This window comes from Zea mays, chromosome 6 (genome assembly GCF_902167145.1).
Source record: "Zea mays cultivar B73 chromosome 6, Zm-B73-REFERENCE-NAM-5.0, whole genome shotgun sequence".
Classification (NCBI taxonomy): Eukaryota; Viridiplantae; Streptophyta; class Magnoliopsida; order Poales; family Poaceae; genus Zea; species Zea mays.
The window spans coordinates 77,534,249-77,552,094 of NC_050101.1; positions in this window are offsets into that span (position 1 = coordinate 77,534,249).

Consider the following 17,846-nt stretch of genomic DNA (forward strand, 5'->3'; position numbering starts at 1 on the left):
AACTTGAGCCTCATCCGCATTTTGAGTTGGTGGAGATGCTTGCGTGGAGGAGGATGGTTGATCTTGTGCATTTGGAGGCTCTTCGGATTCCTTAGGACACACATCCCCAATGGACATGTTCCTTAGTGCGATGCATGGAGCCTCTTCAATACCTATCTCATCAAGATCAACTTGCTCTACTTGAGAGCCGTTAGTCTCATCAAACACAACGTCACAAGAAACTTCAACTTGTCCGGAGGACTTGTTAAAGACTTTATATGCCCTTGTGCTTGAATCATTTCCTAGTAAAAAGCCTTCTACAATCTTAGGAGCAAATTTTGATTTTCTACCTCTTTTAACAAGAATAAAGCATTTGCTACCAAAGACTCTAAAATATGAAATATTGGGCTTTTTACCAGTAAGGAGTTCGTATGATGTCTTCTTGAGGATTCGGTGTAGATATAATCGGTTGATGGCGTAGCATGCGGTGTTGACCGCCTCGGCCCAAAACCGATCCGAAGTCTTGTATTCATCAAGCATGGTTCTTGCCATGTCCAATAGAGTTCTGTTCTTCCTCTCCACTACACCATTTTGTTGTGGCGTGTAGGGAGAGGAGAACTCATGCTTGATTCCCTCCTCCTCAAGGAAGCCTTCAATTTGAGAGTTCTTGAACTCCGTTCCGTTGTCGCTTCTTATTTTCTTGATCCTTAAGCCGAACTCGTTTTGAGCCCGTCTCAAGAATCCTTTTAAAGTTTCTTGGGTATGAGATTTTTCCTGCAAAAAGAATACCCAAGTGAAGCGAGAATAATCATCCACAATAACTAGACAGTACTTACTCCCGCCGATGCTTATGTAAGCAATTGGGCCGAATAGATCCATGTGTAGGAGCTCGAGTGGCCTATCAGTCGTCATGATGTTCTTGTGTGGATGATGAGTGCCAACTTGCTTTCCTGCTTGGCATGCGCTACAAATCCTGACTTTCTCAAAATGAACATTTGTTAATCCTAAAATGTGTTCTCCCTTTAGAAGCTTATGAAGATTCTTCATTCCAACATGTGCTAGTCGGCGATGTCAGAGCCAGCCCATGTTAGTCTTAGCAATTAAGCAAGTATCGAGTTCAGCTCTATCAAAATCTACCAAGTATAGCTTACCCTCTAATACTCCCTTAAATGCTATTGAATCATCACTTCTTCTAAAGACAGTGACACCTATATCAGTAAATAGACAGTTGTAGCCCATTTTGCATAATTGAGAAACGGAAAGCAAATTGTAGTCTAAAGAATTTACAAGAAAAACATTGGAAATGGAATGGTCAGGTGATATAGCAATTTTACCCAATCCTTTGACCAAACCTTGGTTTCCATCCCCGAATGTGATAGCTCTTTGGGGATCTTGGTTTTTCTGGTAGGAGGAGAACATCTTCTTCTCCCCTGTCATGTGGTTTGTGCACCCGCTGTCGATAATCCAACTTGAGCCCCCGGATGCATAACCCTACAAAACATGTTTAGTTCTTGACTTTAGGTACCCAAATGGTTTTGGGTCCTTTGGCATTAGATACAAGAACTTTGGGTACCCAAACACAAGTCTTTGACCCCTTGTGCTTGCCCCCAACATACTTGGCAACTATTTTGCCGGATTTGTTAGTTAAAACATAAGATGCATCAAAAGTTTTAAATGAAAAGTTATGTTCATTTGATGCACTAGGAGTTTTCTTCTTAGGCAACTTAGAACGGGTTGGTTGCCTAGAACTAGATGTCTCACCCTTATACATAAAAGCATGATTAGGGCCAGAGTGAGACTTCCTAGAATAAATTCTAGTAATTTTGTCCTCGGGATAACCGGCAGGGTATAAAATGTAACCCTCGTTATCCTGAGGCATGGGAGCCTTGCCCTTAACAAAGTTTGACAATTTCTTAGGAGGGGCACTAAGTTTGACATTGCCTCCCTGTTGGAAGCCAATGCCATCCTTGATGCCAGGGCGTCTCCCACTATAGAGCATACTTCTAGCAAATTTAAATTTTTCGTTTTCTAAGTTATGCTCAGCAATTTTAGCATCTAATTTTGCTATATGATCATTTTGTTGTTTAATTAAATCCATGTGATCATGTATAGCATTAACATCAACATCTCTACATCTAGTACAAATAGAAGTGTGCTCAACGATAGATGTAGAGGGTTTGCAAGATTTTAATTCTACAACCTTAGCATGCAATATATCATTTTTAGTTCTAAGGTCGGAAATTGTAGCATTGCAAACATCTAACTCTTTAGCCTTAGCAAGCAATTTTTCATTTTCAATCCTAAGGCTAGCAAGAGACATGTTTAATTCTTCAATCTTAGCAAGCAAATCATCATTATCATTTCTAAGATTGGGAATTGAAACATTACAAACATTTGAATCAACCTTAGCTAACAAATTAGCATTTTCATTTCTAAGGTTGTCAATTGTCTCATGACAAGTGCTTAGCTCACTAGATAATTTTTCACATTTTTCAACTTCTAAAGCATAAGCATTTTTAACTTTAACATGCTTTTTGTTTTCCTTGATTAGGAAGTCCTCTTGGGTGTCCAAGAGATCATCCTTCTCATGGATGACACTAATTAATTCATTTAGTTTCTCTTTTTGTTGCATGTTTAAGTTGGCAAAAAGAGTGCGTAAGTTATCTTCCTCATCACTAGCATTTTCATCACTAGAGGATTCATATCTAGTGGAGGATTTAGATTTAACCTTCTTCTTTTGCCGTCCTTTGCCATGAGGCACTTGTGGCCGACGTTGGGGAAGAGGAGTCCCTTGGTGACGGCGATGTTGGCGGCGTCCTCATCGTCGGAGGAGTCGCTAGAGCTTTCGTCGGAGTCCCACTCGCGACAAACATGGGCATCGCCGCCCTTCTTCTTGTAGTATCCCTTCTTCTCCTTTCTTCTTCCCTTCTTGTCGTCGCCCCTGTCACTGTCACTAGAAATAGGACATTTTGCAATGAAGTGACCGGGCTTACCACACTTGTAGCAAACCTTCTTGGAGCGGGGCTTGTAATCTTTCCCCCTCCTTTGCTTGAGGATTTGGCGGAAGCTCTTGATGACGAGCGCCATTTCCTCATTGTCGAGCTTGGAGGCGTCGATTGGTTGTCTACTTGGTGTAGATTCCTCCTTCTTCTCCTCCGTCGCCTTGAATGCAACCGGTTGAGCTTCGGACGTGGAGGGACCATCAAGCTCGTTGATCTTCCGTGAGCCCTTGATCATAAATTCAAAGCTCACAAAATTCCCGATTACTTCCTCGGGAGTCATTAGTGTATATCTTGGATTACCACGAATTAATTGTACTTGAGTAGGGTTAAGGAAAATAAGAGATCTTAGAATAACCTTAACCACCCCGTGGTCATTCCACTTTTTGCTCCCGAGGTTGCGCACTTGGTTCACCAAGGTTTTGAGCCGGTTGTACATGTCTTGTGGCTCCTCCCCTTGGCGTAGACGGAAGCGACCGAGCTCCCCCTCGATCGTTTCCCGCTTGGTGATCTTGGTGAGTTCATCACCCTCGTGCGCGGTCTTGAGCACGTCCCAAACTTCCTTGGCGCTCTTTAATCCTTGCACCTTGTTGTACTCCTCCCTACTTAGAGAGGCGAGGAGTATTGTTGTGGCTTGGGAGTTGAAGTGCTCGATTTGGGCCACTTCGTCCTCATCATAATCCTCATCCCCTACGGATGGTACCTGTGCTCCAAACTCAACAACATTCCATATACTTTTGTGGAGTGAGGTTAGATGAAATTTCATTAAATCACTCCACCTAGCATAATCTTCACCGTCAAAGGTTGGCGGTTTGCCTAATGGAACGGAAAGTAATGGAGTATGTCTAGAAGTACGAGGATAATGTAAGGGGATCTTACTAAACTTCTTGCGCTCATGGTGCTTAGAAGTTATGGAGGGTGCGTCGGAGCCGGAGGTAGAAGGTGATGAAGTGTCGGTCTCGTAGTAGACCACCTTCCTCATCTTCTTTATTTTGTCGCCACTCTGGTGCGATTTATGGGAAGAAGTCTTCTTCTCCTTCTTCTTCTCCTTCTTTTTCTCCTTGTTGCGGGACTCTCCCGATAGAGCTTTCTCGTTGCTTGTAGTGGGCTTTTCACCGGTCTCCATCTCCCTCTTGGCGAGTTCTCCCGACATCACTTCGAGCGGTTAGGCTCTAATGAAGCACCGGGCTCTGATACCAATTGAAAGTCGCCTAGAGGGGGGTGAATAGGGCGAAACTGAAATTCTCAAAAATAATCACAACTACAAGCCGAGTTAGCGTTAGAAATAAAATCGAGTTCGCGAGAGAGGGTGCAAAACAAATCGCAAGCGAATAAGGAGTGTGACACGTGGATTTGTTTTACCGAGGTTCGGTTCTCGCAAACCTACTCCCCATTGAGGTGGTCACAAAGACCGGGTCTCTTTCAACCCTTTCCCTCTCTCAAACGGTCCCTCGGACCGAGTGAGCTTTCTCTTCTCAATCACTTGGAACACAAAGTTCCCACAAGGACCACCACAAGATTGGTGTCTCTTGCCTCAATTACAAGTGAGTTTGATCGCAATAAAGAATCAAGAAAGAAGAAAGCAATCCAAGCGCAAGAGCTCGAAAGAACACAAGCAAATCTCTCTCTCTAATCACTAGGGCGTTGTGTGGAGTTTGGAGAGGATTTGATCACTTGGGTGTGTATAGAATTGAATGCTAGAGCTCTTGTAAGTAGTTGAAGTGGGAAAACTTGGATGACTTGAATGTGGGGTGGTTGGGGGTATTTATAGCCCCAACCACCAAACTAGCCGTTTGGTGGTGGCTGACTATCGTATGGTGCACCGGACAGTCCGGTGCACACCGGACATGTCCGGTGCGCCAGCCACGTCACCAGGCCGTTGGGATTTTACCTTTGGAGCTTCTGACTTCTGGGCCGCCTGGCTATCCGGTGTACACCGGACAAGTACTGTAGATTGTCCAGTGCACCGTCTCGCGCGTGCCTGACTTCTGCGCGCTTCTGGCGCGCATTAAATGCGCCTACAGGTGACCGTTGGAGCGAAGTAGCCGTTGCTCCGCTGCCTCACCGGACAGTCCGGTGTACACCGGACAGTCCGGTGAATTATAGCGGAGCGAATTCCCGAGACTGGCGACTTCCAGAGCTGCTCATCCTTGGGGCACCAGACACTGTCCGGTGTACACCGGACAGTCCGGTGAATTATAGCGGAGCGACTCTGGATTTTCCCGAAAGTGAAGAGTTCAGCGTGAAGTCCCCTGGTGCACCGGACACTGTCCGGTGGCACACCGGACAGTCCGGTGCGCCAGACCAGGGCACACTTCGGTTATCCCTTTGCTCCTTTGATGAACCCAATACTTGGTCTTTTTATTGGCTAAGTGTGAACCTTTGGCACCTGTATAACTTATACACTAGAGCAAACTAGTTAGTCCAATTATTTGTGTTGGGCAATTCAACCACCAAAATCATTTAGGAAATAGGTGTAAGCCTAATTCCCTTTTAGGGGCACGAGTGCGTCGTGTGTGGGAGCCAGAGCCGGGGCAGGGGCAAGGGCGAGGGCACGCGGGCGGGGCACGAGGGTGAGGGCGGGGTCACGGAGATGGCACGCGGGCGGGGGCACGAGGGTGAGGACGAGGGGGGACGAAGACGGGGGTGTGCGCGGCGCTCGTGCATAGGGGGGAGGGGAGGGGGAGCCGTGGTGAAGGTGGTGGACGCCCTCCTTACCCTCTTAAGAGCATCTCCAACAATGCCTCAAACTAGTGCCTTAAATTGAAATATAGGGCTCTATACAGGAAAAAACACTCCAACAGTGCCTCAATTCAACAAATTTTGTCAAAAAACTATAGGGCACCCTCTCAAGTGCCTCAAATATACTACACCGTAGTTGGCTGCCCTATAATCTAGATTTGGGGCTTTACTGTTGGAGCGGGGTGTTTTGTTGGTGCCCTAAATTCTATAAAATTTACTTATTTTTAAATTATAAAGCATTTTTATACGTCACATTGTTGGAGATGCTCTAAGGAGTAGTAGAAACGATGTCGTTGGTCGCTGTTCTCATATGATAAAAGGGATCCATGTGTCAGTGGCAAGGCACCACCATAGAAATATGGTAAATTTTCTTACCTATAGGACATGAAATTGTCACCTAGCAAGGTTGAACAAGTAATTTTTGTGAACATCTAAATTCACCTGGGCCAACTGATTGGCTCTTGCATTCCAATTTTATTGGAAGGTCCAAAGTCAAAACCTGCCATATAATTTGTTAATTGTTTTTTCTAAATACCCTGCTTACTAATCTTGTTTCATGATTTTCAATTCACCACATTAACTTGCTAAATCTCCAGATGTTTTGCCTATGGTTTTCTCTATTGAAGAGCATGCAATGAGCCCTATAGTTGCTGAAAAGAGTGTCAGTTGGGAAACAAGTGCATGTGAATCTACTAGAAAACCCCTAACTGGCATCATTTCTACCGGTCTCCACACAAAACATCTGCAACATGATTAAGATGTGCTAACTAAAGAGTCTGGTGAAGGTAATGTTGACTTAATACTTCTTCCACAACTTGTTACCGATGGAGGATGCTTTAACATTCATGTCAAGCACATAAAAGAAGTAACAGAATAATAAAAAAATACACTTGTTGTCAGGGACCATAATTAGGGGTACCCTCAAGGCTCCTAATTCTCAGCTGGTAACCCCCATCAGCATAAAGCTGCTAAGGCCTGATGGGTGCGATTAAGTCAGGGATTAGTTCGTTCGAGCGACTCGATCACGCCTCGCCCGAGCCTAGCCTCGGACAAGGGCAGCCGACCCCGGAGGATTTCCGTCTCGCCCGAGGCCCCCCTCCGACGGCAAACGTATTTCCGGCTTGCCCGAGGCCCTGCCTTCGCTAAGAAGCAACCCTGACTAAATCGCCGCACCGACCGACCAAATCGCAGGAGCATTTAATGCAAAGGTGGCCTGACACCCTTATCCTAGCATGCGCCCCCCGGTAGAGCCGAAGTGACCGCCGTCACTTCGCCGCTCCACTGACCGGCCTGACAGAAGGACAGCGCCGCCTGCGCCGCGCCAACTGCAGTGCCACTTGACAGAGTGAGGCTGACAGGCAGTCAGGTCCTGCAGAAGGCACCACAGGAAACTCCGCTCCGCCCGACCCAGGGCTCGGACTCGGGCTATGTCCCGGAAGACGGCGAACTCCGCTCCGCCCGACCCAGGGCTCGGACTCGGGCTAAGTCCCGGAAGACGGCGAACTCCGCTCCGCCCGACCCAGGGCTCGGACTCGGGCTAAGTCCCGGAAGACGGCGAACTCCGCTCCGCCCGACCCAGGGCTCGGACTCGGGCTAAGTCCCGGAAGACGGCGAACTCCGCTCCGCCCGACCTAGGGCTCGGACTCGGGCTAAGTCCCGGAAGACGGCGAACTCCGCTCCGCCCGACCCCAGGGCTCGGACTCCGCCCTGGCCTCAGACGGCGACCTCCGCCTCGCCCGACCAGGGGCTCGGACTCGGCCTCGGCCACAGAAGACAGACTCGACCTCAGCTTCGGAGGAGCTTCCACCTCGCCCAACCTAGGGCGCAGACCAGCCACGTCAACGGGAGGCGCCATCATCACCCTACCCCGAGCTGACTCGGGCCGCAGGAAACAAGACCGGCGTCCCATCTGGCTAGCTCCGCCGGATAGGCAATGATGGCGTCCCGCATGCTCTGTGACGACGGCGGCTCTCAGCCCCCTTACGGAAGCAAGAGGACGTCAGCAAGGACCCAACCGCTCCGACAGCTGTCCCTCCGCCAGGCTCCATCGCTCCTCCGACGGCCACGACATCACACCAGCTGGGTGCCAAAACCTCTCCGGCTGCCACGACGACATGTACTTAGGGCGCTAGCTCTCCCCCGCTAGACACGTAGCACTCTGCTACACTCCCATTGTACGCCTGGATCCTCTCCTTACGCCTATAAAAGGAAGGACCAGGGCCCTCTTAGGGAGGGTTGGCCGCTCGGGGACGAGGACGAGACAGGCGCTCTCTTGGGGCCGCTCGCTTCCCTCTCCCGCGTGGACGCTTGTAACCCCCTACTGCAAGCGCACCCGACCTGGGCGCAGGACGAACACGAAGGCCGCGGGATTCCCACCTCTCTCACGCTGGTCTCCGGCCGCCTCGCTCCTCCCCCCTTCGCGCTCGCCCTCGCGCTCGACCCATCTGGGCTGGGGCACGCGGCGACACTCACTCGTCGGCCCAAGGGACCCCCCGGTCTCGGAACGCCGACAGTTGGCGCGCCAGGTAGGGGCCTGCTGCGTGTTGACGAACAGCTTCCCGTCAAGCTCCAGATGGGCAGTCTCCAGCAACCTCTCCAGCCCGGGACGGTGCTCCATTTCGGGAGTCTTGAGTTCATGTCCTTCGACGGCAGCTACGACATGATACTCCTTCCACCGTCGTGCGACAACGACAATGGCGGCCGACAGCCCGCCCGCCGGCGGCGGAATCGACGACGTCTTCCCCGCGTGGTGGGAGAACAACATTCGAGCTCACCCCGTCCTCTCCCCCATCGACGGAGGAGGAGGCGGGGCAACCAAGGCCAAGCAGGAGGCAGCGCCTCGTCGGCTGTCGAGCGAGTCGACAGCGCCGGCACCCCAACGAGGGGCGCATCGGACATCGACCTCGTGTTTGAGACGAAGACGAGCACCGTCTCCCCGCGACACGCCAATCCCGAGCAAGCGGACGACGCCAGCGCACTCGCGGAGAGCTTGCTAGACGTCACCCTCATACCTGAGACAACGGCGCAGTCAGTCCCCGACGTGACTTCATCGCCGCTCGTCAACCTAAAGCTACCGACCGATTCCCATCCTACGTCATTTGGATTCAGCCTCAACCCGCCTAGCGATCTTGCTTTGGCGGATGCTCTCATAGGGGCGAGTCCAAACCCTCTGGGGTTTCGCATGCGGTCTCCTTGGGACCGGCTGACGGACGTCTCGACCTACGGGCCCTCTGGGTCCGAGGAAGACGACGAGCCCAGCATCTGTTGGGATTTCTCTAAACTTGGCAACCCTAGTGCCATGCGGGACTTTATGACCGCATGTGACTACTGCCTCTCCGGCCGTTCTGACGGTAGCCGCAGCCTCGACGACGAGGACTGCAGCCCAAGCCGCGATGTTTCCACGTCGATCTAGGGGGTCCCTCCGAAGGCAATCTTCTCGGCATGCCGGAGGACGGTGATCCCCCTAGGCCGGTGCCCCGCGTTGACATCCCACGGGAGCTAGCTGTGGTCCCCGTTCCGGCGGGGGGTCACGGCCCACAGCTCGAGCAAATCCGCGGGGTGCAGGCCAGGCTCGACGAGGGAGCAGGAGCGCTTGAGCCGATCCGCCGGGACGTCGGGCAGGCATGGGCGAACCAACCCCCGGCCGGAGAAATACGTCACCTGCCCCAGGGTCTCCAGCACCGTGTCGCCGACGACGTCAGGGTCAGGCCACCACCCGCGTCTAGTGGGGTCGGCCAGAACCTGGCTGCAGCAGCGATGCTCCTCCGCGCGATGCCGGAGCCATCCACCACCGAGGGTCGGCGAATCCAGGGGGAGCTCAAGAATCTCCTGGAAGGCGCCGCGGTCCGACGGGCCAAGAGCTCTGCCTCCCGAAGGTAGGGATACCCCTCGGAACCCCATGCCGTGACTTCCCGATTCATGCGGGAAGCCTCGGTCTACACCGGGCGCACGCGCAACACCGCGCCTGCGGCCCCGGGCCGCCTCGGCAACGAGCACCATCATCGCGACCGTCGGGCCCACCTCGACGAGAGGGTGCGCCGAGGCTACCACCCCAGGCGTGGGGGGGCGCTACGACAGCGGGGAGGATCGGAGTCCCTCGCCCGAGCCACCCGGCCCGTAGGCCTTCAACCGGGCCATCCGACGGGCACCGTTCCCGACCCGGTTCCGACCCCTGACTACTATCGCAAAGTACTCGGGGGAGACGAGACCGGAACTGTGGCTCGCGGACTACCGTCTGGCCTGCCAACTGGGTGGAACGGACGACGACAACCTCATCATCCGCAACCTCCCCCTATTCCTCTCCGACACCGCTTGCGCCTGGTTGGAGCACCTGCCTCCGGGGCAGATCTCCAACTGGGACGACCTAGTCCAAGCTTTCGCTGGCAATTTCCAGGGCACGTACGTGCACCCCGGGAATTCCTGGGACCTCCGAAGCTGCCGGCAGCAGCCGGGAGAGTCCCTCCGGGACTACATTCGGCGATTCTCGAAGCAGCGCACCGAGCTGCCCAACATCACCGACTCGGATGTCATCGGCGCGTTCCTCGCCGGCACCACCTGCCGCGACCTGGTGAGCAAGTTGGGTCGAAAGACCCCCACCAGGGCGAGCGAGCTGATGGACATCGCCACCAAGTTCGCCTCTGGCCAGGAGGCGGTCGAGGCTATCTTCCGAAAGGACAAGCAGCCCCAGGGCCGCCCATCGGAAGATGCTCCCGAGGCGTCTACTCAGCGCGGCGCCAAGAAGAAAGGCAGGAAGAAGTCGCAAGCGAAACGCGACGCCGCCAACGCGGACCTTGTCGCTGCCGCCGAGTACAAGAACCCTCGGAAGCCCCCCGGAGGTGCCAACCTCTTCGACAAGATGCTCAAGGAGCCGTGCCCCTATCATCAGGGGCCCGTCAAGCACACCCTTGAGGAGTGCGTCATGCTTCGGCGCCACTTCCATAGGGTCGAGCCACCCGCGGAGGGTGGCAGGGCCCGCGACGACGACAAGAAGGAAGATCACCAAGCGGAAGAGTTCCCCGAGGTCCGCGACTGCTTCATGATCTATGGTGGGCATGCGGCGAATCCCTCGTCTCGGCATCGCAAGCAAGAGCGCCGGGAGGTCTGCTCGGTGAAGGTGGCGGCGCCAGTCTACCTAGACTGGTCCGACAAGCCCATCACCTTCGACCAAGCCGACCACCCCGACCACGTGCCGAGCCCGGGGAAATACCCGCTCGTCGTCGACCCCGTCATCGGCGACGTCAGGCTCACCAAGGTCCTTATGGACGGAGGCAGCAGCCTCAACATCATATACGCCGAGACCCTCGGGCTCCTGCATGTTGATCTGTCCTCCGTCCGGGCAGGCACTGCGCCCTTCCATGGGATTATTCCCGGGAAGCGCGTCCAGCCCCTCGGACGACTCGACCTTCCCGTCTGCTTCGGAACGCCCTCCAACTTCCGAAGGGAGACTCTGACGTTCGAGGTGGTCGGGTTTCGAGGAACCTACCACGCGGTACTGGGAAGGCCATGCTACGCGAAGTTCATGGCCGTCCCCAACTACACCTACCTGAAGCTCAAGATGCCGGGCCCCAACGGGGTCGTCACCGTCGGCCCCACGTACAAGCACGCGTTCGAATGCGACGTGGAGTGCGTGGAGTACGCCGAGGCCCTCGCCGAATCCGAGGCCCTCATCGCCGACCTGGAAAGCCTCTCCAAAGAGGTGCCAGACGTGAAGCGTCACGCCGACAACTTCAAGCCAGTGGAGACGGTTAAGGTCGTCCCCCTCGACCCCAGTGGCGACACCTCCAAGCAGATCCGGATCGGCTCCGAGCTCGACCCCAAATAGGAAGCAGTGCTCGTCGACTTTCTCCGCGCAAACGTCGACGTCTTCGCGTGGAGTCCCTCGGACATGCCCGGCATACCGAGGGATGTCGCCGAGCACTCGCTGGACATTCGAGCCGGAGCCCGACCCGTCAAGCAGCCTCTGCGCCGATTCGACGAGGAGAAGCGCAGAGCGATAGGCGAGGAGATCCACAAGCTAATGGCAGCAGGGTTCATCAAAGAGGTATTCCATCCCGACTGGCTTGCCAACCCTGTTCTTGTGAGAAAGAAAGGGGGAAATGGCGGATGTGTGTAGACTACACTGGTCTCAACAAAGCATGTCCGAAGGTTCCCTACCCTCTGCCTCGCATCAATCAGATCGTGGATTCCACTGCTGGGTGCGAGACCCTGTCTTTCCTCGATGCCTACTCAGGGTATCATCAAATCAGGATGAAAGAGTCCGACCAGCTCGCGACCTCTTTCATCACGCCCTTCGGCATGTACTGCTATGTCACCATGTCGTTCGGCTTGAGGAATGCGGGTGCGACGTACCAGCGGTGCATGAACCATGTGTTCGGCGAACACATTGGCCGCACGGTCGAGGCCTACGTTGATGACATCGTAGTCAAGACGAGGAAAGCTTCCGACCTCCTTTCCGACCTTGAAGTGACATTCCGGTGTCTCAAGGCGAAAGGGGTCAAGCTCAATCCCGAGAAGTGTGTCTTCGGGGTGCCCGGAGGCATGCTCTTGGGGTTCATCGTCTCCGAGCGGGGCATCGAAGCCAACCCAGAGAAGATTGCAGCCATCTCCAGCATGGGGCCCATCAAGGACTTGAAAGGTGTACAGAGGGTCATGGGATGCCTCGCGGCTCTGAGCCGCTTCATCTCACGCCTCGGCGAAAGAGGTCTGCCTCTGTACCGCCTCTTAAGGAAGGCCGAGTGCTTCACTTGGACCCCTGAGGCCGAGGAAGCTCTCGGGAACTTGAAGGCGCTCCTCACAAAGGCGCCTATCTTGGTGCCTCCAGCTGCCGGAGAAGCCCTCTTGGTCTACGTCGCCACGACCACTCAGTGGTCAGCGCCGCGATTGTGGTCGAGAGGCAAGAAGAGGGGCATGCATTGCCCGTTCAGAGGCCAGTTTACTTCGTCAGCGAGGTACTGTCCGAAACCAAGATCCGCTACCCACAAGTTCAGAAGCTGCTGTATGCGGTGATCCTGACGCGGCGGAAGTTGCGACACTACTTCGAGTCTCATCCGATAATTGTGGTGTCATCCTTCCCCCTAGGGGAGATCATCCAGTGCCGAGAGGCCTCGGGCAGGATTGCAAAGTGGGCGGTGGAAATCATGGGCGAGACAATCTCGTTCGCCCCTCAGAAGGCCATCAAGTCTCAGGTCTTGGCGGACTTCGTAGCCGAATGGGTCAATACCCAGCTACCGACGGCTCTGATCCAACCGGAGCTCTGGACCATGTTTTTCGACGGGTCGCTGATGAAGACGGGAGCCGGCGCGGGCCTACTCTTCATCTCGCCCCTCGGGAAACACCTACGCTATGTGCTACGCCTCCATTTCCCGGCGTCCAACAATGTGGCTGAGTATGAGGCTCTGGTCAATGGGTTGCGGATCGCGATCGAGCTAGGGGTCTGGCGCCTCGACGCCCGCGGTGACTCGCAGCTCGTCATCGACCAAGTCATGAAGAACTCTCGTTGCCGTGACCCGAAGATGGAGGCCTACTGCGATGAGGTTCGGCGCCTGGAAGACAAGTTCTACGGGCTCGAGCTTAACCACATCGCTCGGCGCTACAACGAGACTGCGGACGAGCTGGCTAAAATAGCCTCGGGGCGAACAACGGTTCCCCCGGACGTCTTCTCCTGGGATCTGCATCAACCTTCCGTCAAGATCGACAACCCGCCCGAGCCTGAGGCGCCCTCGACCCAGTCCGAGGTACCCTCGGTCCAGCCCGAGGTACCCTCGGTCCAGCCCGAGGTACCCTCGGCACAGCCCGAGGCACCCTCAGCTCGGCCCGAGGCGCCTTCAGTTCAGCCTGAGGTACCCTCAGCCTCCGAGGGTGAGGCGCTGCGCATCTAGGGGGAGCAAAGCGGGGCCACGCCTGATCGAAACTGGCAGACCCCGTACCTGCAATATCTCCAACAAGGAGAGCTACCCCTCGACCGGGTCAAGGCTCGCCGGGTGGCACGGCGTGCCAAGTCGTTCGTCTTGCTGGGCGATGAGAAGGAGCTCTACCACCGCAGCCCCTCAGGTATTCTCCAGCGATGCATCTCCGTCGCCGAAGGTCAGGAACTCCTGCGAGAGATACACTCGGGGGCTTGCGACCATCACGCAGCACCTCCAGCCCTTGTCGGGAATGCTTTCCGACAAGGATTCTACTGGCCGACGGCGGTGGCCGACACCACTAGAATCGTCCGCACCTGCGAAGGATGTTAATTCTATGCGAAGCAGACCCACCTGCCCGCTCAGGCTCTGCAGACGATACCCATCACCTGGCCCTTTGCTGTGTGGGGTCTGGACCTCGTCGGCCCCTTGCAGAAGGCGCTCGGGGGCTACACGCACCTGCTGGTCGCCATCGACAAATTCTCCAAGTGGATCGAGGTCCGACCTCTGAACAGCATCAGGTCCGAGCAGGCAGTGGCGTTCTTCACCAACATCATCCATCGCTTCGGGGTCCCAAACTCCATCATCACCGACAACGGCACCCAGTTCACCGGCAGAAAGTTCTTGGACTTCTGCGAGAATCACCACATCCGGGTGGACTGGGCCGCCGTGGCTCATCCCATGTCAAATGGGCAAGTAGAGCATGCCAACGGCATGATTCTACAAGGGCTCAAGCCTCGGATTTACAACGACCTCAACAAGTTCGGCAAGCGATGGATGAAGGAACTCCCCTCGGTGGTCTGGAGCCTGAGGACCACACCGAGCCGAGCCACGGGTTTCACGCCGTTCTTCCTAGTCTACGGGGCCGAGGCCGTCTTGCCCACAGACCTGGAATACGGCTCCCCGAGGATGAGGGCCTACAGCGATCAAAGCAACCAAGCCAGCCGAGAAGACTCGCTGGACCAGCTGGAAGAGGCTCGGGACAAGGCCTTACTACACTCGGCGCGGTACCAGCAGTCCCTGCGACGCTACCACGCCCGAGGGGTCCGGTCCCGAGACCTCCAGGTAGGCGACCTGGTGCTTCGGCTGCGACAAGACCCCCGAGGGAGGCACAAGCTCACGCCCCCCTGAGAGGGACCGTTCGTCATCGCCAAGGTTCTGAAGCCCGGAACGTACAAGCTGGCCAACAGCCAAGGCGAGGTCTACAGCAACGCTTGGAACATCCAACAGCTACGTCGCTTCTACCCTTAAAATATTTTCAAGTCGTTCATATACCTCGCACCCACGCAAAGTTTAGTCATCAAGGAAGGGTCGGCCTCGCCTCGGCAAAGCCCGACCCTCCCTCGGGGGCTAAAAGGGGGGCAACCCCCTCTGCGTCAAAATTTTCCTCGAAAAAATATCTCTTCTGCCAGAATATCTTTCGTGCTTTTTGACTACTTCGAAAAGTGGATCCTGAAAACGACGGAGTACACGTAAGCAGCCAAGGCTGACCGAGCCGAGGGACTCCTACGCCTCCGGGATACGGATACCTCACTCATCACCTTCTGCGATAAGTAACTCGCGTTCGGATAAGTGATTCCGCGGACCGAACAAGTCTTCACGTTTGGAAGCTCTTCTGCCGAAGCGATCCTTCGAGCCTTCTCGACTGAGTCGGTGACAGAGCCTCATGGACGGGTGAAAGTGCGCGTAAGCGGTAAGGCCGACCGAGCCGAGGGACTCCCATGCCTCCGGGATACGGATACCTCACTCATCACCTTCTGTGAGAAGCAACTCTCGCTCGCACAAACATCCCTGTTGCCGACAAAAAAGTCCAGATACTTGAAACAAGAGGAAAAGAGACGCAGCTTTACAACGCAGCGAGGGTGTGTGTTCTGGCCTCGGCGGCCGCAGAAGGCACACGCTACAAGACAATCTGATCCTGCAGGCTCGGGTCTTGACACTGGAAGGGGGCAGCAGCACCCTCGGCATCGACGACACCTTCGGCGAGGTCCGACCTAGCCTCGGACGGTGACGCGGTCCAAGAATCTCCGCTCTAAGGGACGACGTCATCGCCACGCCCGGGCAATTGCTGCCTGGGTCTTCTCCGGAAATCTGGCCCGAGCAGGCGGCTCGGCCGGTCGCTCCGGGGCCTCGGCCAACCATCTTCCAAGGGCGCCGGCCCGACCCGAGGCCTCGGCTGGTCAACTCCGGCGTCGGTCCCACCAGTGGACAACCCGGCTAGGCTCCGGCCAACCAGGTTTCATTTTTGAGCCAACTCTGCCCCTGTTCATGCTGATATCGCTACCCCTGGCCTCGGCTCGTCGAGGAGCGGCCAAGGGGTCCTTTTAACTAAGCTAGAGAAGCCTCAGACAACAAGGTCGACCGAGCCGAGGGACTCCTACGCCTCCGGGATACAGATACCTCACTCGTCACCTTGACACGGGGCGACTCACGCTTGGTGAAGCGGTTCAGACAACCAATAGGCAAGTCTTAGTGCTCGAAAATGAGGAAAAAACATGGCTCCGTGCCAAAATTACATACATGTTCAGGCCTCGACAGCCACAATGAACAAAAACACTGGCATTCGAAGTGCCACTACAAACGGGACTCTGGTTCCATCCCCACGGGTATGAGCAACCTCGAGCCTGCGGGGCGACGAACATCGGGAGGCCCGCCAGTGACCTCTGTAGCAGCAGCCATGGTCCCGGGTGGACGCGGCCGCCGGAGGGCGCTCGTTCGCGTTCCCGCTCAAGGGACGCGAACCAGCTATTAAAGCCAAAGAGCGAGCCGCTCCCAAGCGCGCCGGCCGATCCTCGCTGCCGTCCCCGCCGCGAATGCGAGGAAGAGGGCGGAATGTTGCATCCTAGCTGGGTAGCAACAGTTCGCCTTCCTCGGCATGGCTGGAGGACGTCTCCGCCGCAGGGCTGGAGGGCGATTGCCACCACCAGAAGCTGGAAGAAGAGGTGGCCCGCCGACCCGCGCAGGAGGTAGAGCCCCGGCTTGCCTCGCTCCCCGCCCCAGCAAGGATGGCGAACACCCTCGACGCTGAGGGCGGGATCGAGATCACAACCCGGCTTGCCTCTCCCCATCCAGGAGCTGGAGGTCACCGTCTTGGGTGACCACCAGCGGAGGGGTGCAACCGGGCTGTGTGATGGAAATCCTTGAAGCCGAACGATGGCTGAAAGGTACCAACTCCCACGGAGTTGCGTTCCTCCAACGATGAGGCGAAAAGACGGCGGGTATCCCCCATCCGGGGGCTTGGAAGGTGGAAAGACACGATGCATAAGGGAGCGCGAAGACATGGTCGCCTTCCAAGGGGGTCACCCTCCTTTTAAAGACGACTATCCCTACTCGCGTCCTCAGCCGTCACGGGCTGAGTCTTCTCCAACACGCTCCAAGGCCCTCCCCTGCGGCGCGGGAGCCGGGTCCCACATGTCATGCAAGCCGGCTCAGAGCAGAAGAAGCCAAACCGCCGCGCGCGGTACACACGACCGCCCAGCGGTTACAAGTGACCCTCCACTTTTGCCTAGACCAACGGGCGAAAGGAGCGGGCAGCCATGCGGGCGGCATGCAACCGTGCTACGTGGGCACGCTTCTCCGACTCCCGACACGCCTAGCATGGAGGCCCAGGCCCACGCGTCACGCAATCGGCGCGCCGGATGCTTCATGCAAGAAACTGCACCGTCACTTGCGCCACCGCCACGCCTCCTCGATTGCGGAACCAATGCCGCGACTCGAGGCGACCCAGTGCACGACCCAGCAGCGCCAGCCTGGCGCGGCGGTCAATGCGGTCAAAAATGGGCCGGCAGTAATGACGCTGGCAGGCGGGCGGGAGCAGCGGTCACGTCGTCAGCCAAGCTCACGTCCCATCCGGGGGCAGCAAGAGAACCCCCTCTCACGGCGTGAAGACAACGCGCCCGTGACCCGTTCCTCGAACGGCTCGCGCACGCGCAACGGCCGCCCCGCCAACCACTCGCCCCGTCGCATTAACTCCGCGGCGGGACAGGCGGCGCCTCTGGCAGGAGAAGCGGGCGACGCTTCGCCTTCGCCATAATAACCGCGCCAAAAAAGGTACGCCGCATCGTTCGATTTCGTATCCTTTTCCTTTTTTCCTCTTTCTCTCTCTCTCTCTCTTGCAACAGGGACCGGGAAAGGGGGATACTCCGAAAAGGATCCTTCACCGTGAAGGAACCGGGCTCCGAGCCTCCCTACTGATCAGAGGTTCGAAGGCTGGCCCCCCGAAGGG